The sequence below is a fragment of the Micrasema longulum genome, unplaced genomic scaffold, assembly GCF_059751315.1.
Source record: "Micrasema longulum isolate JH-2025_06_02 unplaced genomic scaffold, ASM5975131v1 h1tg000561l, whole genome shotgun sequence".
Taxonomy (NCBI): Eukaryota; Metazoa; Arthropoda; class Insecta; order Trichoptera; family Brachycentridae; genus Micrasema; species Micrasema longulum.
In genome coordinates this window covers 557979-575179 of record NW_028277757.1, presented here as the reverse complement: position 1 = coordinate 575179, position 17201 = coordinate 557979, and the positions used below count along the sequence as shown (strand labels likewise).

The 17201-nt window shown below is 31.6% G+C and overlaps 1 protein-coding gene across 2 annotated transcripts in view; it reads left to right on the top strand.

Moving 5' to 3' along the window:
* Window positions 1-2889: 2889 nt before the first annotated feature.
* The window catches only part of LOC148280603 (sphingomyelin phosphodiesterase), a 100896-nt gene continuing 86584 nt past the window's right edge, over window positions 2890-17201 (top strand). For both annotated transcript variants that reach the window (XM_088228119.1, XM_088228120.1), the window contains exon 1: window positions 2890-3036. The gene's annotated coding sequence lies outside the window, so the exon portion shown is untranslated. The remainder of the gene's footprint in view (window positions 3037-17201) is intronic.

The following is a 17201-nucleotide window of genomic DNA, read 5'->3' as shown; positions in this document are numbered from 1 at the left end:
AATGAATCGCTAAACTGAAGTGATATGATCAAACACCCGTCCACGCGACTACTACTCAGACATTTTCCAGACTAGTAAAAAAAAGCGTTTTGTCAAAAGGGTGAAGTGAAATAAAAAGAGTAATAAACGAGAACCTTAATTGGAAATTTAAATGATTTATATATTAGCACATAAAATATCTAATCATTGATAAGTGGTTTGAATTATGAAGAACAAAATGACTAAAAAAACGTTTAAATATTACTTATAACTATTATTTCTCGGAGTTTCAATAGCGATCTGATTACCCGAAAAATGTTTAGAACTTCTTTAGCATAGAGGCAATACTCTTAAATAGGACAAAAAAAGTTATATAACATAATGCCAGAATCATGAAATGTTGTATCAGCCACAAGCCACAAGCTAAAGCTAAGGAGAATCAAAGGGGTTGATGACGGCTCATATTATGTTCTTATTTGAATTAGATATTTTTGTTAATCGAATTTTGGAAATCCTTATTACTTTTCAGTATGTTTCGTTGTGTTTTTTGCTATGTTTTTTTCTACGTCTTTTATATTTTTCCTTTGTAAACCTTTTAATTTTATTTTTTAAATTCCTTTTATCTTCTTATTGATTATTGTTTTATATTATGACTGTCCTAGAACGGGGTAAATAATTCTAATTAGACTGTCAAAAAAACTTTATATGAATGGATGATTTTATGTAAATAAATTGAATTTGTTAGACTGTCTTATACCTTTTATAAGTCACAATATATTTTTTATTATGTGTTTTGTATGATAAAGCGTGGCACAAAATTTATGAATATATCGGTAAATGAGAGTCTCGACTTAACAGGAAATTTTCTAGCAAGTCGGGACATGAAAATTTAAATTGTCCTATTATGTAAGCGTGTATGAGTTAAATAAAAAAATAAAATACGGTTAATTAAGTAAACTTTGTACGTATAAATGTAAATGAAAAAGTTAGCTTACATTGCGGGTTCTATTCCCGGGGACAACTTACTTATTTGTGTGATATTTTTTTGGCTCAAGTGTAATTAATAATTGGGCTTCTTGGAATTTTGTGGACTTTTTGTGATACAAAAATTATAAAATGGCTAGATACTTATGTAGTTTTTACTATTAAGTATTTTATCATTATGGGGCACTGCATTGTTAAATCAAATGCACCATATTTAGACAATTACACGAAGGTTAGGTTAGGTGATCAGTCTTATGCTTCAGGTGCCTGTCCAGGGACAGTAAATTAACCAAGTGTTAAACCAGCTATCAATAAAATATTTTATGGTAAACCTTACCAGAAATTGAGCCACTACACTACTTTTTTGCACTTGAATTTCTTTTTCTGGATTTTTATCTAATAGAGCAGTAGAAAACACTAGTCATGCACAGAACTGTATTCTTTATCCGCACGGACACGGACTCAAACGAAATACTATGAAAACATTGTAGTGAAAAATCCTTGTAAGTAAATATTCCAAATCGATCCAATCGTGAATCGAATCAGAAAAATGACAAATGGTTGCCAAACGCACCAACGAGGCGGATATGTTGCAACACATGTTATAAGGCAACTCACAAAATTAGAAAGGAGGAAGATGAAGCGAGGCCTGTATGCAAATACGTTATATCCTCTCTGCGTTAAAGTGGCGTTCTATCCTCTATGTGCCTCTGCTTGACTCTACGGGGAATCGGCGTGATGGTTTGTTTGTTGCAGTTTAAATTATTAGGAAATTAACGGAGTAATAAAAAGCGCAGAATATTTATATTGCCTACTGCAAAGAAACGATCCCTTTTAAAAATAATTATCTTACTAAATTTCTTCCTTGACCGATTCAAGACAAACTATTAATGATGCGTTTTGAAATGTCTCCATGAAATATAAGTATGTGTCGCTTTTATCAAAAGGAACTTTCATTAAAACGATACTCGAAAGAAGAGAACATAATTTAGGCTGTAACTTTTACCATTCACCCCGGCATTTTATGTGAGGATTTGCACGATGTATATTACGAATTTACCCCAAGGTAGGGCGGTACTCCGTTGTACGTAAATACGATAGGGGAAACAGACACACATTACTTAAGTATTTAAAAAAATGTTTTTAAGGAAATACTTGTGTTTTTACGATTTACCCAAATATTTCACATTTGAAAACATTTTTGTTGGCCGTAAATAACCACGTAAAAATGAAAAACGAGTTGTTTTATTGTGGGGTTCGAACCATGGACCTCTTGATTTAGATTTCGCTACACTTACACGGGACCGCAACCCTTCTCAGAGAATTGTGAAAATCAGATACAAATTACTAAAAATACACGCTCGGTAATAAATAAAAAAAACTTTGGGAGAAGAAGACTTTTATACAACATACGAGTACTTATTGTGTACTATTTTTAATTAATAAATTTTAAATATTTGACGCCTTCGTATGGCATTTTATGAAACACTTAATATTCATAAATTTTAACTCTTTTGACCGTGTGGTTTACCAATATTTTGATAAATATATTATTTAACAGTGAAATCCTACTTACGCAAAGATCCTCTTGGGAGCAAGGAAATGATGATAACAAATACCCACTTGTATTGCATTCATTTAAATGTACGTAGTTTCATTTTTAATTATATTATAAATTATAAAGACATATTATTGTAACAATACTAACTTATTGTAACATAAATTTACTCAACACGTTATTTCATTTCGTTTGTTAGCGCCATCTATTATTCTTTCCCAAAAGTTTTGCTTATGGCAAGCACGTAAAATATATAAAAGTAAATAATCTTACTTTTCCATATTTGAAATTCGCCGCCATGACAACTCTCTCTCGCCAGCGCGCACGCGCAGCTCTCGCAAATACAAACTTGTTTCGAACTTCACTTCGCTGTCAGTTGAAAAACGTGAATTGGATGGTTTGGTGGTGTGCGACTGTGATTTTGTGACATTTTAAATGTTGTGACCGAAGTTATAATTCTGGATTACCATTTATACAGATGCTCCCAGTTTACCAGCTCTAAATTAATAAGAAAGGTATGAATTATTTCAATTTCCCACGCATACAATTGCAATAATAATATAGTAAACTCTCTTTAAATTAATTTGTTTACTGTTTGAAAATAATTTGCGGTATGTAATTTTACAGAAGCTTATTTTCTAACATGAATTAATCAATAAATATACAATTAAATGAACACTGTCTGGTAAAAATCCTAATTTGTTTTACTTTAAAATTTATTTTAAATGATTTACCAAACAAATCAACATTTAAAATAAAAATTCTTGTGTTTGTAGTGTTAGAAAAGACGTCAAGCGCTGGTGTTTTTTTAGTATTTAAATATTAATTTGTTGGTTATTATTTTATTGATTAATATAATAAAAGCGAAGATTTCTACTGCTTCTAAGACATTGCACTTGAAAGATTTCGCGGCACGTTAAAGATTTCTAACTACTTTTGTCCCAGATTGTTCCACTTTTCTAATATGAATGATTTCTGGTATGCGGCGCTGTGGGATGATATCAATTTAGACATTCAGCGGATCTTTTTATCAAGTTTTTGTTTTAAAACTTGCGGGATGAGCCGTTTGACTTAACGAGAACCGCTTTAATTTAAAATGTGTTAAAGGTATCGCCTGAGCATGTTTTATCGAGTACCGTTTCGATAACGACAAAGAAAGTGGCCTAGATTCATACGTAAATATTTGTGTCTTGGATCAACACATGCATTATTTTACAATTACATACTTTCTTAATTAATTTATCGGGAATAACATAACTGAATGTGATCATTTTAAATACCACTAAGTATAAACTTTTTTGTACTTTTACTCTGTTTTATTTTAGAATTCTATGCCACCCTTGAATTTGTGGACTTTTTATAAAATCGAAATACACTAGAGTTTTCTTTGTATCCGGGTGGATGAAGAATCAGTAAGTTCAATGTCTTATAGCCCCGCCACACTATGTTCCTTGCGCTGCTCATGCTCATGCTCCTCGCGCTGCCGCCCTTTCGCGCGATGTTGCCCTCTCCGCCCACACACTGCTCTACTCGCGCAATTAATCGCGACGTTCCGCACTTGTCATTTGTCTTTCTACACAACGAACGATGAAGCTGTGACAGCGTGCGCGCTATGCATTTTTAGTACAGCTAATTATATCAATGTATATTAAAATGGAATGTTTTTATGTTTTTTTAATATTTTTATTTCCTTTTTTAATTACTATAAAATAAAAAAGTACCTTAAAATCTTTTACAGAATATTTTCTTTTCTCTTTCTTTTATTACACAAAAATATTATACCTGTCTATTTATTATAGGAGCAAAAATTCATAAACATTTCTTGTATACCCACGAACAGGCCATGCCTTTGTGGGATTTTTTTTAAACTATTTTTACTGTTAATATATGTATTTCATTGCTATGTAATTATCCTTTTTTTTCAATACTTTGTTTCACCTCTTTTGAATATAGTAAAAAAACAAATAAATAAAAAAATGTCTCTCAAAGAAATATACATCATTCAAAAATGACGCGTGCGTCTTGTGTGAGCGCTCTATGCGTACGATGCGTACTGCGAGACTGCAACCGCGCGATTATGTGGCCACTCGCGCTCGTATTGCCGGTCCTTTGACTCGCGCTAAAAAACCGACACAATAAGGAGCGATGGGCACGACGAGGAGCATGACGTGCGGCATGACGAGTAATGTTGCCACACTGCTTTTCTGCCTCCTTTCCTCGCTACTTCCCATGCCACTCGTCGAGTGTGTGGCAGGCCCATTAAATAACTATTTTATCTTACTTAACTATTAAACTAAGCCAAAAAAATATTTCAAGTTATCGTAGTATCAGTACTATGATTTTTTTAAGTTTTGTATTTCTGAAATAACTCCGCGTGTGACGTCAGAGGTTTTTCTCTGCCAGTTCTTATGATTGGTTCGTTTACGGTAAACTAACCGGATATCCTTCACAGCTCTCTTTTCATTGGTAAGTTCATATGAACCAGTGACGTCGTTCAAAGTAGTGCGTTTTTATTAAAATATTTTTTACAATTTTTTTTGTACATTTTCAAGAAATTTTGCCGGACAATTTAATGCTCTAATTTTTACCGCAAGAAATCATTTTTTGTATCCAATTTCCCGTAGGGCTGAAGTTCCTCATTACAGTTCTGTGTGTAAAATAGAATCAAAACCCCGAATGAGTGCTAGGCACCTGAAGCGTAAGACTGATTACTTTATATTCATGTAACAGGTGATCAAACTATGCTACTAATAAGTGGTATTTTTTTTAATTTTACACTACGGTGTTTCATAGTCCCTTATTTTTCTATATTTCCCTATTATCAATTACAATACGCGTTAGCCAGAGAATCTTCATGTGTCTAAGTTTCGCTCAACAAAGTTTGGTAGTAGGCCTTTGGAAAATATTGGCCATTCCGAATATAATAAACTGCCCGATGAGCTAAAACACGAAAAATCGAATAAAAAATCCAGAAAGCAATAAAAAAATATTACCTAAATCTTTTTGATAGTGATAGTTATTAATGTAATTTATATAGATGGTGTAAAGTACTGTGTTTTATGTTTCTTATGAAATAATGTCTTTTTTACTATTTCGGATGTATTAACTATGTATGATATTATGTATTGTCACAAAAATGTTTTTTTTTTATGTACAGTCCCAAATGAGTTTTTTTTAAAACACCTGGGAGTATAATATGTACTTTTTGTATTATCTGTTTTATTAATAATAAAAAAAATAATTAAAAAATCATTGAACAATACGTGTATGTAGGTACTACGATATATTTATTTTGTTATCACTAATTATTTCATTAATTCTACCCACATAAAATATATTACAGAAGCGAGAAAACAGAAAAACACGAATATTCATTAACAATAATAAATGAAAAATGCATGGTTTCCACGTGTAAAAAAGTATTTATTTTAATATTTAGGACTATTTCTCTCTTACATAAATACCTGTTATATATATATATATATATATATATATATATATATATATATATATATATATATATATATATATATATATATATATATATCCGTTATAAATATAAGGTACCATTGAGGTACATATCTAAATTAAACATGAGCGTTCAAAATATGTTCCCTCAACTTGCGGCCAATTGGCATGTGTTTGATAGAACGGGCTTAAGTCTGTTGCGAGTTGCGAGCATTCCCCGGCTACTTTTTCTCCTTGCAATTAATAAAATGCCCATAATGTACGTTAAGATCTGCACAAATCGATCAGGAAAAAATAGATGGTATAACCTTTCACCGGTAAATAATGTTTTTATCTTAATCAATACTTGTTTAATCTTTCCCTCACTAAGCATCCAAAAATTACACATGATCCGAACGGGGGGACCAAACGACCCCAGCGCCTACTTGTATATGGCATCAGGAGAATAAAACGTTGGAAGTGTTTATGACTGTGCAATAATTTATTCATGTTTTCGCGTACACATATTTTACTCATTTGTGTATTTTATTAATTTTTGTTAGTTTTCCGAATGCTTATGTACGTAAAGTGAAATTGACCAAATCGGTATATAGGGGATTCGAATCTCCCCGTTTGGTCCGGCTAGGTTAAAATAGCAATTTTAATGTTAAAAAACGTTTTATTTATGTTATCAGTCGTAAGCCATCTCCTGTCTCTGTCCTGCTCAGTTAGTCGGGCGTATAGTGAAACGATAAACAAAGGTGACGCGTATGTAGAAGGGAGCGACATACTGAAGAGAACTTACAGTAGACCGATGTAAAAAGTCCGTGCTTTTTACTGTACCACTTGTTTTGCTTGTCAAAGTTGACGTGATATGATGTGACAATACTTACTCCCTCCGCTGGTCATCCCCTTTCCTTTGGAGACGACTATTTAGCTCAGATTTGTATAGAGTTCTATCTCTATATATTTTATCTCAATGTAAGGAACTGAGAATATTTTTTTTAACTGTTTTATTTATTCTTGTTTTTTTTTTGTTAACGACTGAATGATTTCCAAAATAAATACCATTTCCAAGATAGGTTGGCAAAAAATTTAATCTGTATGAAACTAAATATTTTAATGTTCTTTTGCCACATTTGTTTTATATTTTAAAGATCACTGAACCTTCATTTTGCACGAAGGGCGTTTTGAATTCATTGTTATTTACGTGTTCCAAATTATTTCAAACATCACCGTTCCTCTAAATGGGAGGTCCAGCGCACACGTGTGTGGGTTATTAGGTTATTACTGAAAAGATAGACACATATTGTGCTCGGGTATTTAAGATCTCTTTTTAAAAAATCTTGTCTATTGAATTACTTAACGAAATCGTTAAACCGATAACCTGCTGACCAAGTAGATTACGGTTAGAATTTTCGTTGATTTAATTGTTTAAATTAGCATTTTTTAGAAAGGGCCATCCAGTGCCCTTGAGATTACATTGTAATTCTAAATCCATTTAACAGTCTAGTATACCTACATAACTACATACATCATATGCATGTATTTGTAAAAAAATAAAAATAATAATAGTTCCTTATTTTCAAAAATTTTCCCAAGATACATTTTTTTTACATAAAATAGAGTAAAAACAAAAATGCTTTTCCAAATAGAACAAAAAATCAATTTAGTTACTGCAAAATAAAAACAAAACCAAATTAAATAAAAATATGGAGTAGAAAAAAAACATAGGTAAAAAGGAAGAAAATTAAAGAAAACAAAAATTCATCATTCCCTTTCCGCAGCTAAATTCAGATTTTTTAATAATTAAAATTTAATTTTCATTATAGAGTTGCCATTACATTTCGTCATGATATCGGCCGAAACTTCGGCTCAGCCGAAACCTACATTAATAAACCTAAATTAAAGGCAAATTATAGTTTTCTATATACATTTAAGTAAATACAATGTAAAAAATATCAGAAAAAAAGCGTATCTACCAGTAAAAAACCAATTCGTATAGGTAATAACCACATACGTAAAAAAATAAAATAACAATAATAATAAAAAAGAACGTTTTTAATTCTTGTCTTAAAAAATCTTTTCTACATATAATATTTTCTTCAAATTTACATGAGAGTGGTTAATTTTTTTTATGTCAACTTGAAAAGTTCAAAAGTACAATAGAACTCCGTTTATCCTAACTCTTATCACCAAGATTGCCAAATATCTAGTCGTTATCAAGAAATAAAAAATAAAGGAGGCGTTTTTAATTAAAATTTAATTGTGTAATTAACTTAGCTGGACATGTTTAAGTAAGTTTTAAATGTGATTCCGATTCGCTGTATTATTTCAATAGCATTAAAATCTGGCACTCATTAATCCAGATAATTAGAGATTTACTGTATAAGTGTATATTCTTTGATACTTGGGGTTGGTCATACATTTTTTGTTTCAAACCTGGAATATAAAGCCTTTTCAATACCAATTGTAAAAGAAAGTCAATGTCGCTTTTTTCGCACATCCGTCGTTATTCTACGATCACGACGATTTGAAGTATTGTGAAATATATTTACTTTTTTATTTATTTTTCAAAAATATTTACGCAATTATCTTAAAATTAAAGTATAGGCATACAACTCGTCGGCAGCTTCTTATAATATATTGCTTCGAGTGTTTTATACTTAACCTACATTAATGATATTTTTATTTAAAAACCATTACATATTATACCATATTTTATATTTGATTATATTATTACAAATTAAAACTCACTCAGGAAAAAAGATTTTTCAATCATTATTAAAAAATCTTTTTTCCATGAACCATAATTTGAGCATACGTCTCACTACTGTATTTAACTTACTATTCCTTATATTGTTTGGTAGCATGTTACACATCTTAGGTAAACTGTATTGCAGTGTCCTTTTGACATATTTATTACGATATCTAGGAACAGCTTACATTTTTTACATTTTTTAAAAACATTTTTTTTGCACCACAACAGGCCAGGAGGCCTAATTACAGTGGTGAATCACAGAGCACCCAGGCTTGAGAAAAATCACATTTTAAAAAAAAAATTGTGTTCTCACCGGGAACCAAACTCGGAACCTTCCGTGCGTGAGTCAAGCGTCTTGACCACTACACCACAGAGGCCGCCATAGTTAGCCATTCCATACTAGTAAACCTGCGATGCTATTCTAAACCGCTCTCGCGGCCGTAGAACTTTTTTATCTCGCGTTTACGTATGTAAAACATGAGATAAAAGCTTTTTCTACGGCCGTGAGAGCGTTCGGAATATCACCCCTTGGCTGGTATTCTGAACGGAATTGCGAGCGAAGAGATCGCTCTGCTAACGTGTATTTATTACGTTTTTAAATACTCGTTTAAATGCGTTTTGTACGCGCCCTTTTGCGTTCAGAATACAAGCCCTGGGGTCATCATATACCAATTTGTATTTAAACTCTGAGTGCGATATATGCTGACAAATTAAGTTGTACCAAAGTAGAGCCCTAACTGATATTTTATTTACAGATTTATACATTAATGATATTGAAATATGGTGTGAAATATAGTGAAATCTGGCGGTAAACATCTTTATGTAAGAGCAATTTGATCATTGAATTTTGCAAAGTTTGAATAAAATTAATATTAGTTTCGCTTGATAGCCCCCAGTAGCTCAGTCACAAATAACTATCGACATGCTAATAAGTGGCGTGATAAAAATTTCTCACCAAGGTTGTGTATCGTATTCGCGATCACAATGCAACATCCGTGAACACCTAATATTAAATGTCAAAATATTTACGTTTCGCGACGTATAATCCTGCTGCGCAATCACATATTTGAATTTCCCCGGTGTAAATAATAAAAATATTTCAAAACTGCTATTTTGATTTATTTACTAATTTATTATTTATTACGCTATTTATTGCATTTAGCCGGCGCGGCGGTTGGCAAGCCAAATGTCAAGAAAAGCAGTCGCCATAGTAATTGTAATTTAATTTCCACTTTTTGGTATTACATACTCCTTACTATTTTGCAAATGCAATATATTGTATTATTTTTTATAGTAAACGCCGATTTTTCGCCAGTGAACTGTATTTATTTACGAGGAAAACAAAAGACAAACCGACACGAGCGTTGACTTAGAGATTACACACGCGTTGACTTATGACTGCGATAACTTAAGCATGTTCATTACTGTTCATTGTGATCGCTCAAATGCTTAGCATGTTTTTAAGCACGTCGATAGTTATTTGTGATTGAGCTACAGGAAGTTACAGCATAAAAAAAATTATAACTAACTTACTTATTGTTATTTATTTGTTGAAATAAGTACAGTCTGTTCCGCAAAATCGGTTTCACTTAGTAGACAATAAGGAAGTTCAGTGCTACGTAAAATTGTATCTAAAAATGATTTCTTACGCGCTGTAGAATTAGAGCGTTTAATTGTACAGCGATTTTTTTCAAAAATGTATGAAAAATTAATAAAAATGGTTTTAATTTAAATGAACTACTTTAAATGACGTCACGAGTTCTTATGAACCAGCCAATGTTAGAGTGTTGCGATAGATGAGTGATGTTTACGGGAAGTCAACGCACCGGCGAAGTAAAATTAAAATAAAATAAAAGTAAATTCAAAATTTTGTAAAACGCTGATGAAACGATAATATAAATAATAATAATAATAACAATAATTATGGTTAATTAACAAAAATAACAATTACTTTATCTACTACATACACAATTAGGCAATATATTTAATGATACATAATGATATGTATTTTTTTAATAGGCTTAAGTTTGATAGTCTATTAACAAATATATTTTTTCAAACAACAGAACTTCTTAATCGGGGCCCTCGTATAAGTTTATATGTAGAATTGAGCAAAATGAGACATTAAACAGATCAATGATTATGCATTAATGTTTCCACTTTCTTAAAATCGTGGCGCTCTTTAGTTGACGTGAAATGGTAGGTTACTTTTACATTTATAAGTCGCCATTATTTATTATAACAAAAGTTTACCTTGACCTACTTTCTTCTGCAAATGAAATATTCAATGGTTTCCGGTGCTGCAGATCAATATCGGTATAAATACCCACCTTGCATTTTGCATGCTGTCCAGATGCACTTTCTCACACCGCGTATTGTCACTTCGGCTTAAATGTGGCTCCTCCCCCCTATCGCACCAGAGTTCGTGTACGTAAATTATTTTTAAATTGATAAACAATTCATGATTAAGTACAGCATTTCATGTTTTAATTATTCAATTCGAAGTCAATGAAAATGACAACGACGTATACAATTATGCAGCTTAATCATATTATTCTGTGAATCCAGAAAATATAATGTTTTTGTGCAAACTCTGGTAGGTGTAAAATCTTTAACAACATTAAAATAACTTTTAACTCTTGTTGGTTATGATGTAACACGTGTCTACATAGGATACATAACTTGATATATCGCTCTTATTTTTTTTAAATTATGAAGCTGTATTTTTGTAATTTGCAAACAGACATTTTCACACCAGGTTGGAAAGTAAAATGTGTATAAATATGCAGGATTTGAATAAAAAAAATTTGCTATACAAAGAATAATTACATTGATGAAAGTAATGCCAATACAACAATAAATCTGTTTAACTGTATAAAAAAGAGCATAAGTATATAACTTATAACAAGGAAGACAGTGACGCTGTTCTGTGGCCGGTTTTTGTGTAAAAGAGACAACAGCATCCAGGTAGCACGATAGATACATGTACCATGCAATACACAAGGTAAATATGAGTCGTGTGTGTTTTTCTAATTCGTTCAAATCAGTCGGTTTTCGGCAGTGCGCGGGAGCGCTAGTTAAATGACCGGCCTAATTATGATTTTCAGTTTATTTTTCTAAAATGGGCCTAAATTAAATTGTTATTTTTATAAATTATAGAAAAGGAATTATTAAATTATTAATTATTGCCTCTTCAAAATGTACGTACACAAAAGTTAGCTGATTTCATGCAAAGAGAGATATTATACTTCTAAAATACTTACCTTACGGTTTACGATCAACACATTTCGAATAGAGAAATATTATAATAATATTCTTTGATTCACCTAAAGTTTTCCGACTTCTTACTGTAAAGGCTTATCAAAATAAAATTCAATATTAATAATGGACTTGTAGGAAACAGTCAGCCATCGCCGATTCGTTATCCATTATTACGAAAGTGGCGCTGTTTACGTTAGCCTTAATAATAATAATAAAAGACACATTTCAATATATTATTTAGGATACTTCCTTATTTTTGGAATGTAAATAAACATATTGTAACAATGTTAATACAATAGCAAATTCATAACTGATCGAAAATGTTATTAAATGTAAGGTAATGAGTCGAGAGAATATTATTCTCGCCACCCATTGTCAGAAAATACTAAATATTTTCTCAACAACACCCACGTAGTAAAAAGGGGAAAAAATGTATCGCAAGATAATTTTAACGACTTTCGATTTTTTCTACTTATTTTGCATTATCATATTTAGTTTAACGGCGACAAAATACGAAGAAAGCAATACGCCCCGAGTCAGCAGATGAAAGCTAATACCGGAAGAAAAAATTGTCATTCGGCATTATTTGTGTAAAACAGCAACACCAGATGGGCCTCTGATTTAGAAGAATTTGTATTTGTATTTGTAAAAATAATATATTGATTGCGAATTTATCGGAGCTATCAAGACCAGAAGTGTTGTATTCAATTACTGGTTGGTCAAAATAAATTCCTGCCTTTTGATACAGGCTTCTTCGTTTGGCATGTAATTAACACCTTGTTAAATTACGAGTACCTATGCGAAAATTCAAATACATATGTATTGTAGGCATAATCATTACATGGTTCTATACACAAGTAGAAACTCCAAATTAATGTTTTTGTATGCAGGTATTCAAAGCGATTTTACTTCCGGATACTAACCCCTGTAGTTTCTGAATGATGAGCTCAGAAGCGGAGATGGCGCCTCCCATCACCAGATCAACGCCAGCGTCCAGGAATCTGCTTTCTCTGCTTGTGACGCATCGCTTTCATCTCCTTACTTAAGAACATATTCTTAATACTACAGTCTACCTTCACTCCAGTTCAATGTGCTGTTCTTATTAAACCATACTTATTTTATTATTTGCGTTGGTTCCTTCTCGTCGCAGTGGCCCATACAGGGAAACGAGTACGATTTTTAATAAAATATTTATTTTTACGGTTGTCGGTTTCTGTACTTTTCAGTAGATTACTTACTATCTGCTTTACCGCTCTCCCACTCATATGTAATATAATAAACCTAATATTTTTATGTAGATTCACGTATGAATTATATATATACTTATCTATACTTAATTTAGCTTTATTCGCATCATTTTTTTCATTTCTTATTGTAGGAGCGTATTAGATCATTTAGACAAGAAAGTTTCAGACAAAAATGGACAAAAAAGAATTACCACAAAAATGTTGTTATATTTAGGAAAGGACGTTAGGTATTTACATCGTTTTTTTTATTTATTATAGTTGCAAGTTATTTGTACCTCGCTTTTGTTTTATGCAAGGTTTTATCGAATATATTTATCTTGAAGTTGTATTTAGAAGACTTAAACTTTCTTCCACTGAAGATAACAATAATAAAAATAAAAGAGAAATCACAAATAATTAAAAAAACAATAAAAAAAAGTTGTAAATGTTTGACACAAAAAACAAAAAGTTTCTAAATACCACCATTAAATAACTTTAAAAAAAAAGAAATAACCCCTAACCCTCTATTTAGAGGCTTGTCAGCAGGTGGGATAGAGGGGATATGGAAAGGGGTAACTAAAAATACACCACAACACCCAAACCAATTGAGAAAAAATCTTACGTGAGGTACGTGGACGACAGTGAACCAAGTAGAAGATATACGTAAGTATTACAATAGAATTTAAGAGATAAGATTATGTATATACAGGTTGTTCTTTAAACCTTGTCACATCCGAAACCATGATGATTAGTATGAGCAAGAAGACATATAAACACATTAAAATTAATTTTTAGAAAGAATAAAATTTAAAAAATATATATATATTTATAAAAACAAATGGTTGCTAACTTCTGCAATGGAGAAACGAGGAGGGTGAGGGGGGAGTCTGACACTTCGTTAACCGCGCGGCCGTGCCCCCCTCGCTTCTCCCCTGCAGAAGTAAGCAACCATTTGTTCTTTTTAATGTTTTATTTTTACAAATTTTCTTCTTTATAAATATTTTTAAATATGCCAATATGTCTTCTTGGCCATACTGATCATCGTGGTTTCGGATGTGACAGGGTTTAAAGAACACCCTGTATATAAGAACTTAACTATAAGCACCTGCTGACGAACTGCATTTTATGCAGTTCAGTAGGACTTGATAATTTATATGTTAAATATGTATGCTTTTGAAAAATAAATAAATAAAAATAATAAAAAAATAAAAATGAGTATTATTGACTCTGCTAGACGCGGTACGCGGTTACCTAACGACACCGATATTGCCGAATGTTTTCATTTCGCATTTTAAATCATTAGCCTCTTGAGCAGGTACGTGATTCTGCATATTATAGGTCAACGTGCCTCGTAGGTAGGCACTTTAGGTTTGCTTCGGAGATGGTGTGATCGGCTGAGTGGTGATGTGGTGATCGGAAAACTCAGTGGGTCACTTTCACTTCATAAACTCTAAGCAAATATCGTATAATATATTTAGCAAACTTATTTCCGATATTATAAACTTTACTCTGCGGAAGAACAAAGTGACAAATATGTTTTAGTTAGTTATTCAGATAACTACACCAAAGAGTTGAGTTTATCGTGGGTTATTGTAATATAAAATGTAATTAATCATCGTCATAAACCTGTCCGCACCCGGAGGTGCATAATAGATTCTAAACTAAGCTGGAAATATCAAATTATAGAAATATCTAAGCAAATACGGAAAGCAGCATACATTATTTATAAAAGCCTAAGAAATATCTCGAATGCTCAACTTATGAGACAAATTTACTTTGCTTTTTGCCAAAGCAAACTATCATATTGCAATTTAGCTTGGGGAGGTTGCTCTCGTTCAATCCTTGAACCAGTGAAAATATCACAAAAATGTATCCAACGGAAGATCTATTCGCTGAGTTTAAGATATTGAAAACAATTGTTTGTTAGGTGCCTACTGCTTAAATTTTATGATAAATTAAGTGTGGTGAAAAGAACCCAACAAAATATAATCACTAATTTAGCAACACAAATTAACTCTACTGTCCCATTTGTATCAACCTCCTTTAGTAAAAAACAATAATATGTAATTTCTCCAAAAATATTTCATGATTTAATGCCAAATATAGAAGACTCGAAATGTAAAATAAATTTTAAAATAATCATAACTGCACATATAAATAGTGTAGCGAGAGATTTTTTGAAAAATATATGTAGATTAATAAACGTATTACTTTATTTAATTGGTAAACTTATTATTCATATTCTTATGTATTCTTAGCACATATATATAATATTTATATAATAACGATTATTAATTTCTTAAATTTGATTAGCTATGCATTTATAATTAAGTAGTTTTAGTTTTTTTTTGTTATTTTTATATTAGTAAATAACTACTTATACTTTAAAAGATAAAAAATCTCCATCTTAGAACTATTATATCCATAGGAGACTATTTTAACCAGAGAACGCTCCGCATTCATTTTCTTTTCACTAGTTTTATATAGATTCCCTGGTAGTAAATATTTATACTTATAAATGGAATAAATTTATAAAATAAAATAAAAAGCTTTCACCCCCGCTTGTTTGATTTTTTTCAGTTTCAGTGCTGCAGAGCAGCGTTTATTTTATAATTTTAAAAAAAAATACATACAAGGATTTGTTACCCACTAAAGCTAGGGTTTCCTAGGACAGCGGTGCCCGTATCTTTACGGCCGTAGTGAACGGTGATGCGGTGGACAGCCGTCGTAACGGTGACTGGAGAGTGGTTTCCTAAGAAAACGGTGTTATCAACACCATTTAACACCATTTCCCTAGAAAACCACTCTCTAGTCGACGTTACGACGGCTATCCACCGCATCACCGTTCACTACGGCCGTTAAGATACGGGCACCGCTGTCCTAGGAAACCCTAGCTCTAAGTCGAAAGACTTTTCGGTGGGACACATTTTTTTTAAGGTAGGTTATTACATTTATTTTATTTATATTTTACAAATTTATTTATAAACAGGCACTATAAAGTATCTAGAAGATATTTATTCAGTTCTTTTTTTTTCATTTGAAGATCTTTCATGTTAATTATGGTTTGTGGGAGATCATTGAACAATCTTGGAACAACGCAATTTAATGTTCGCTCACCGAAGTAATTTGTAATTCGGGGAACAAACAGGAGCCCTAAGTTTTTAATCTAGTGTTGTGAGTGTGGGAAACTCTTTTTTTATATTCCGGATCAACAAAGTGATCTACAATCAATTTGTAGTCACAAAGTTGTTTTATCCTTAGTGCTTGTAGAATATTGGTCTGTAAATTTGCGTACGTACTGAACTTGTCTCCGATCGATTTCCCTTTTCAAGATTTTTACCTGAGAGTTGCCATGAAATCGAAAACACTCGTCCAAGATTCTGACTCTATTTCACACAAAATGTAATTAATGTGGTAAAATGTTTATTGGCTGCAGGAAAAAATATTTTTTTGCTTTATACAATAAATATTACTTAATATACAAAATACAAAAATTACATAAACAAAAAAAAATACCTCTAAAGGCATGCCCTGTATGTGGGTATACATTTTTAAAAATTATTAATTTTTTACTTAGTTAAAATGTACAAAACAAAATTGAACAAATATCAGTTTTATAAGAGCCATGTTCCAACTTTCATCAGGATAATTTTTCAGTGACATTGTATAATTAATAATTATGATTATATGTTTCCATACTGAAAATTAGACCATAATAAATATAAAATACTGAATTTAAGAAAACATTTTTAAAAAAAATAGGTTAACGTTAGATACCTGCATATAAGGTTTTTAAAATATCAATTACAAAAATACCGCCACGTTATTTAGATTTACAGTAGGTAAGTTTTTAAGTTCATCATAATCATTTTTTCCCCGCACCTAATGGTGCATAGGGCACTGCATTGGTATACAAATCGCAGCGTATCTTGATCATTTTTGTTACACAAAGGTAAGATGATCAGTCTTATGTTTCTGGTGGCAC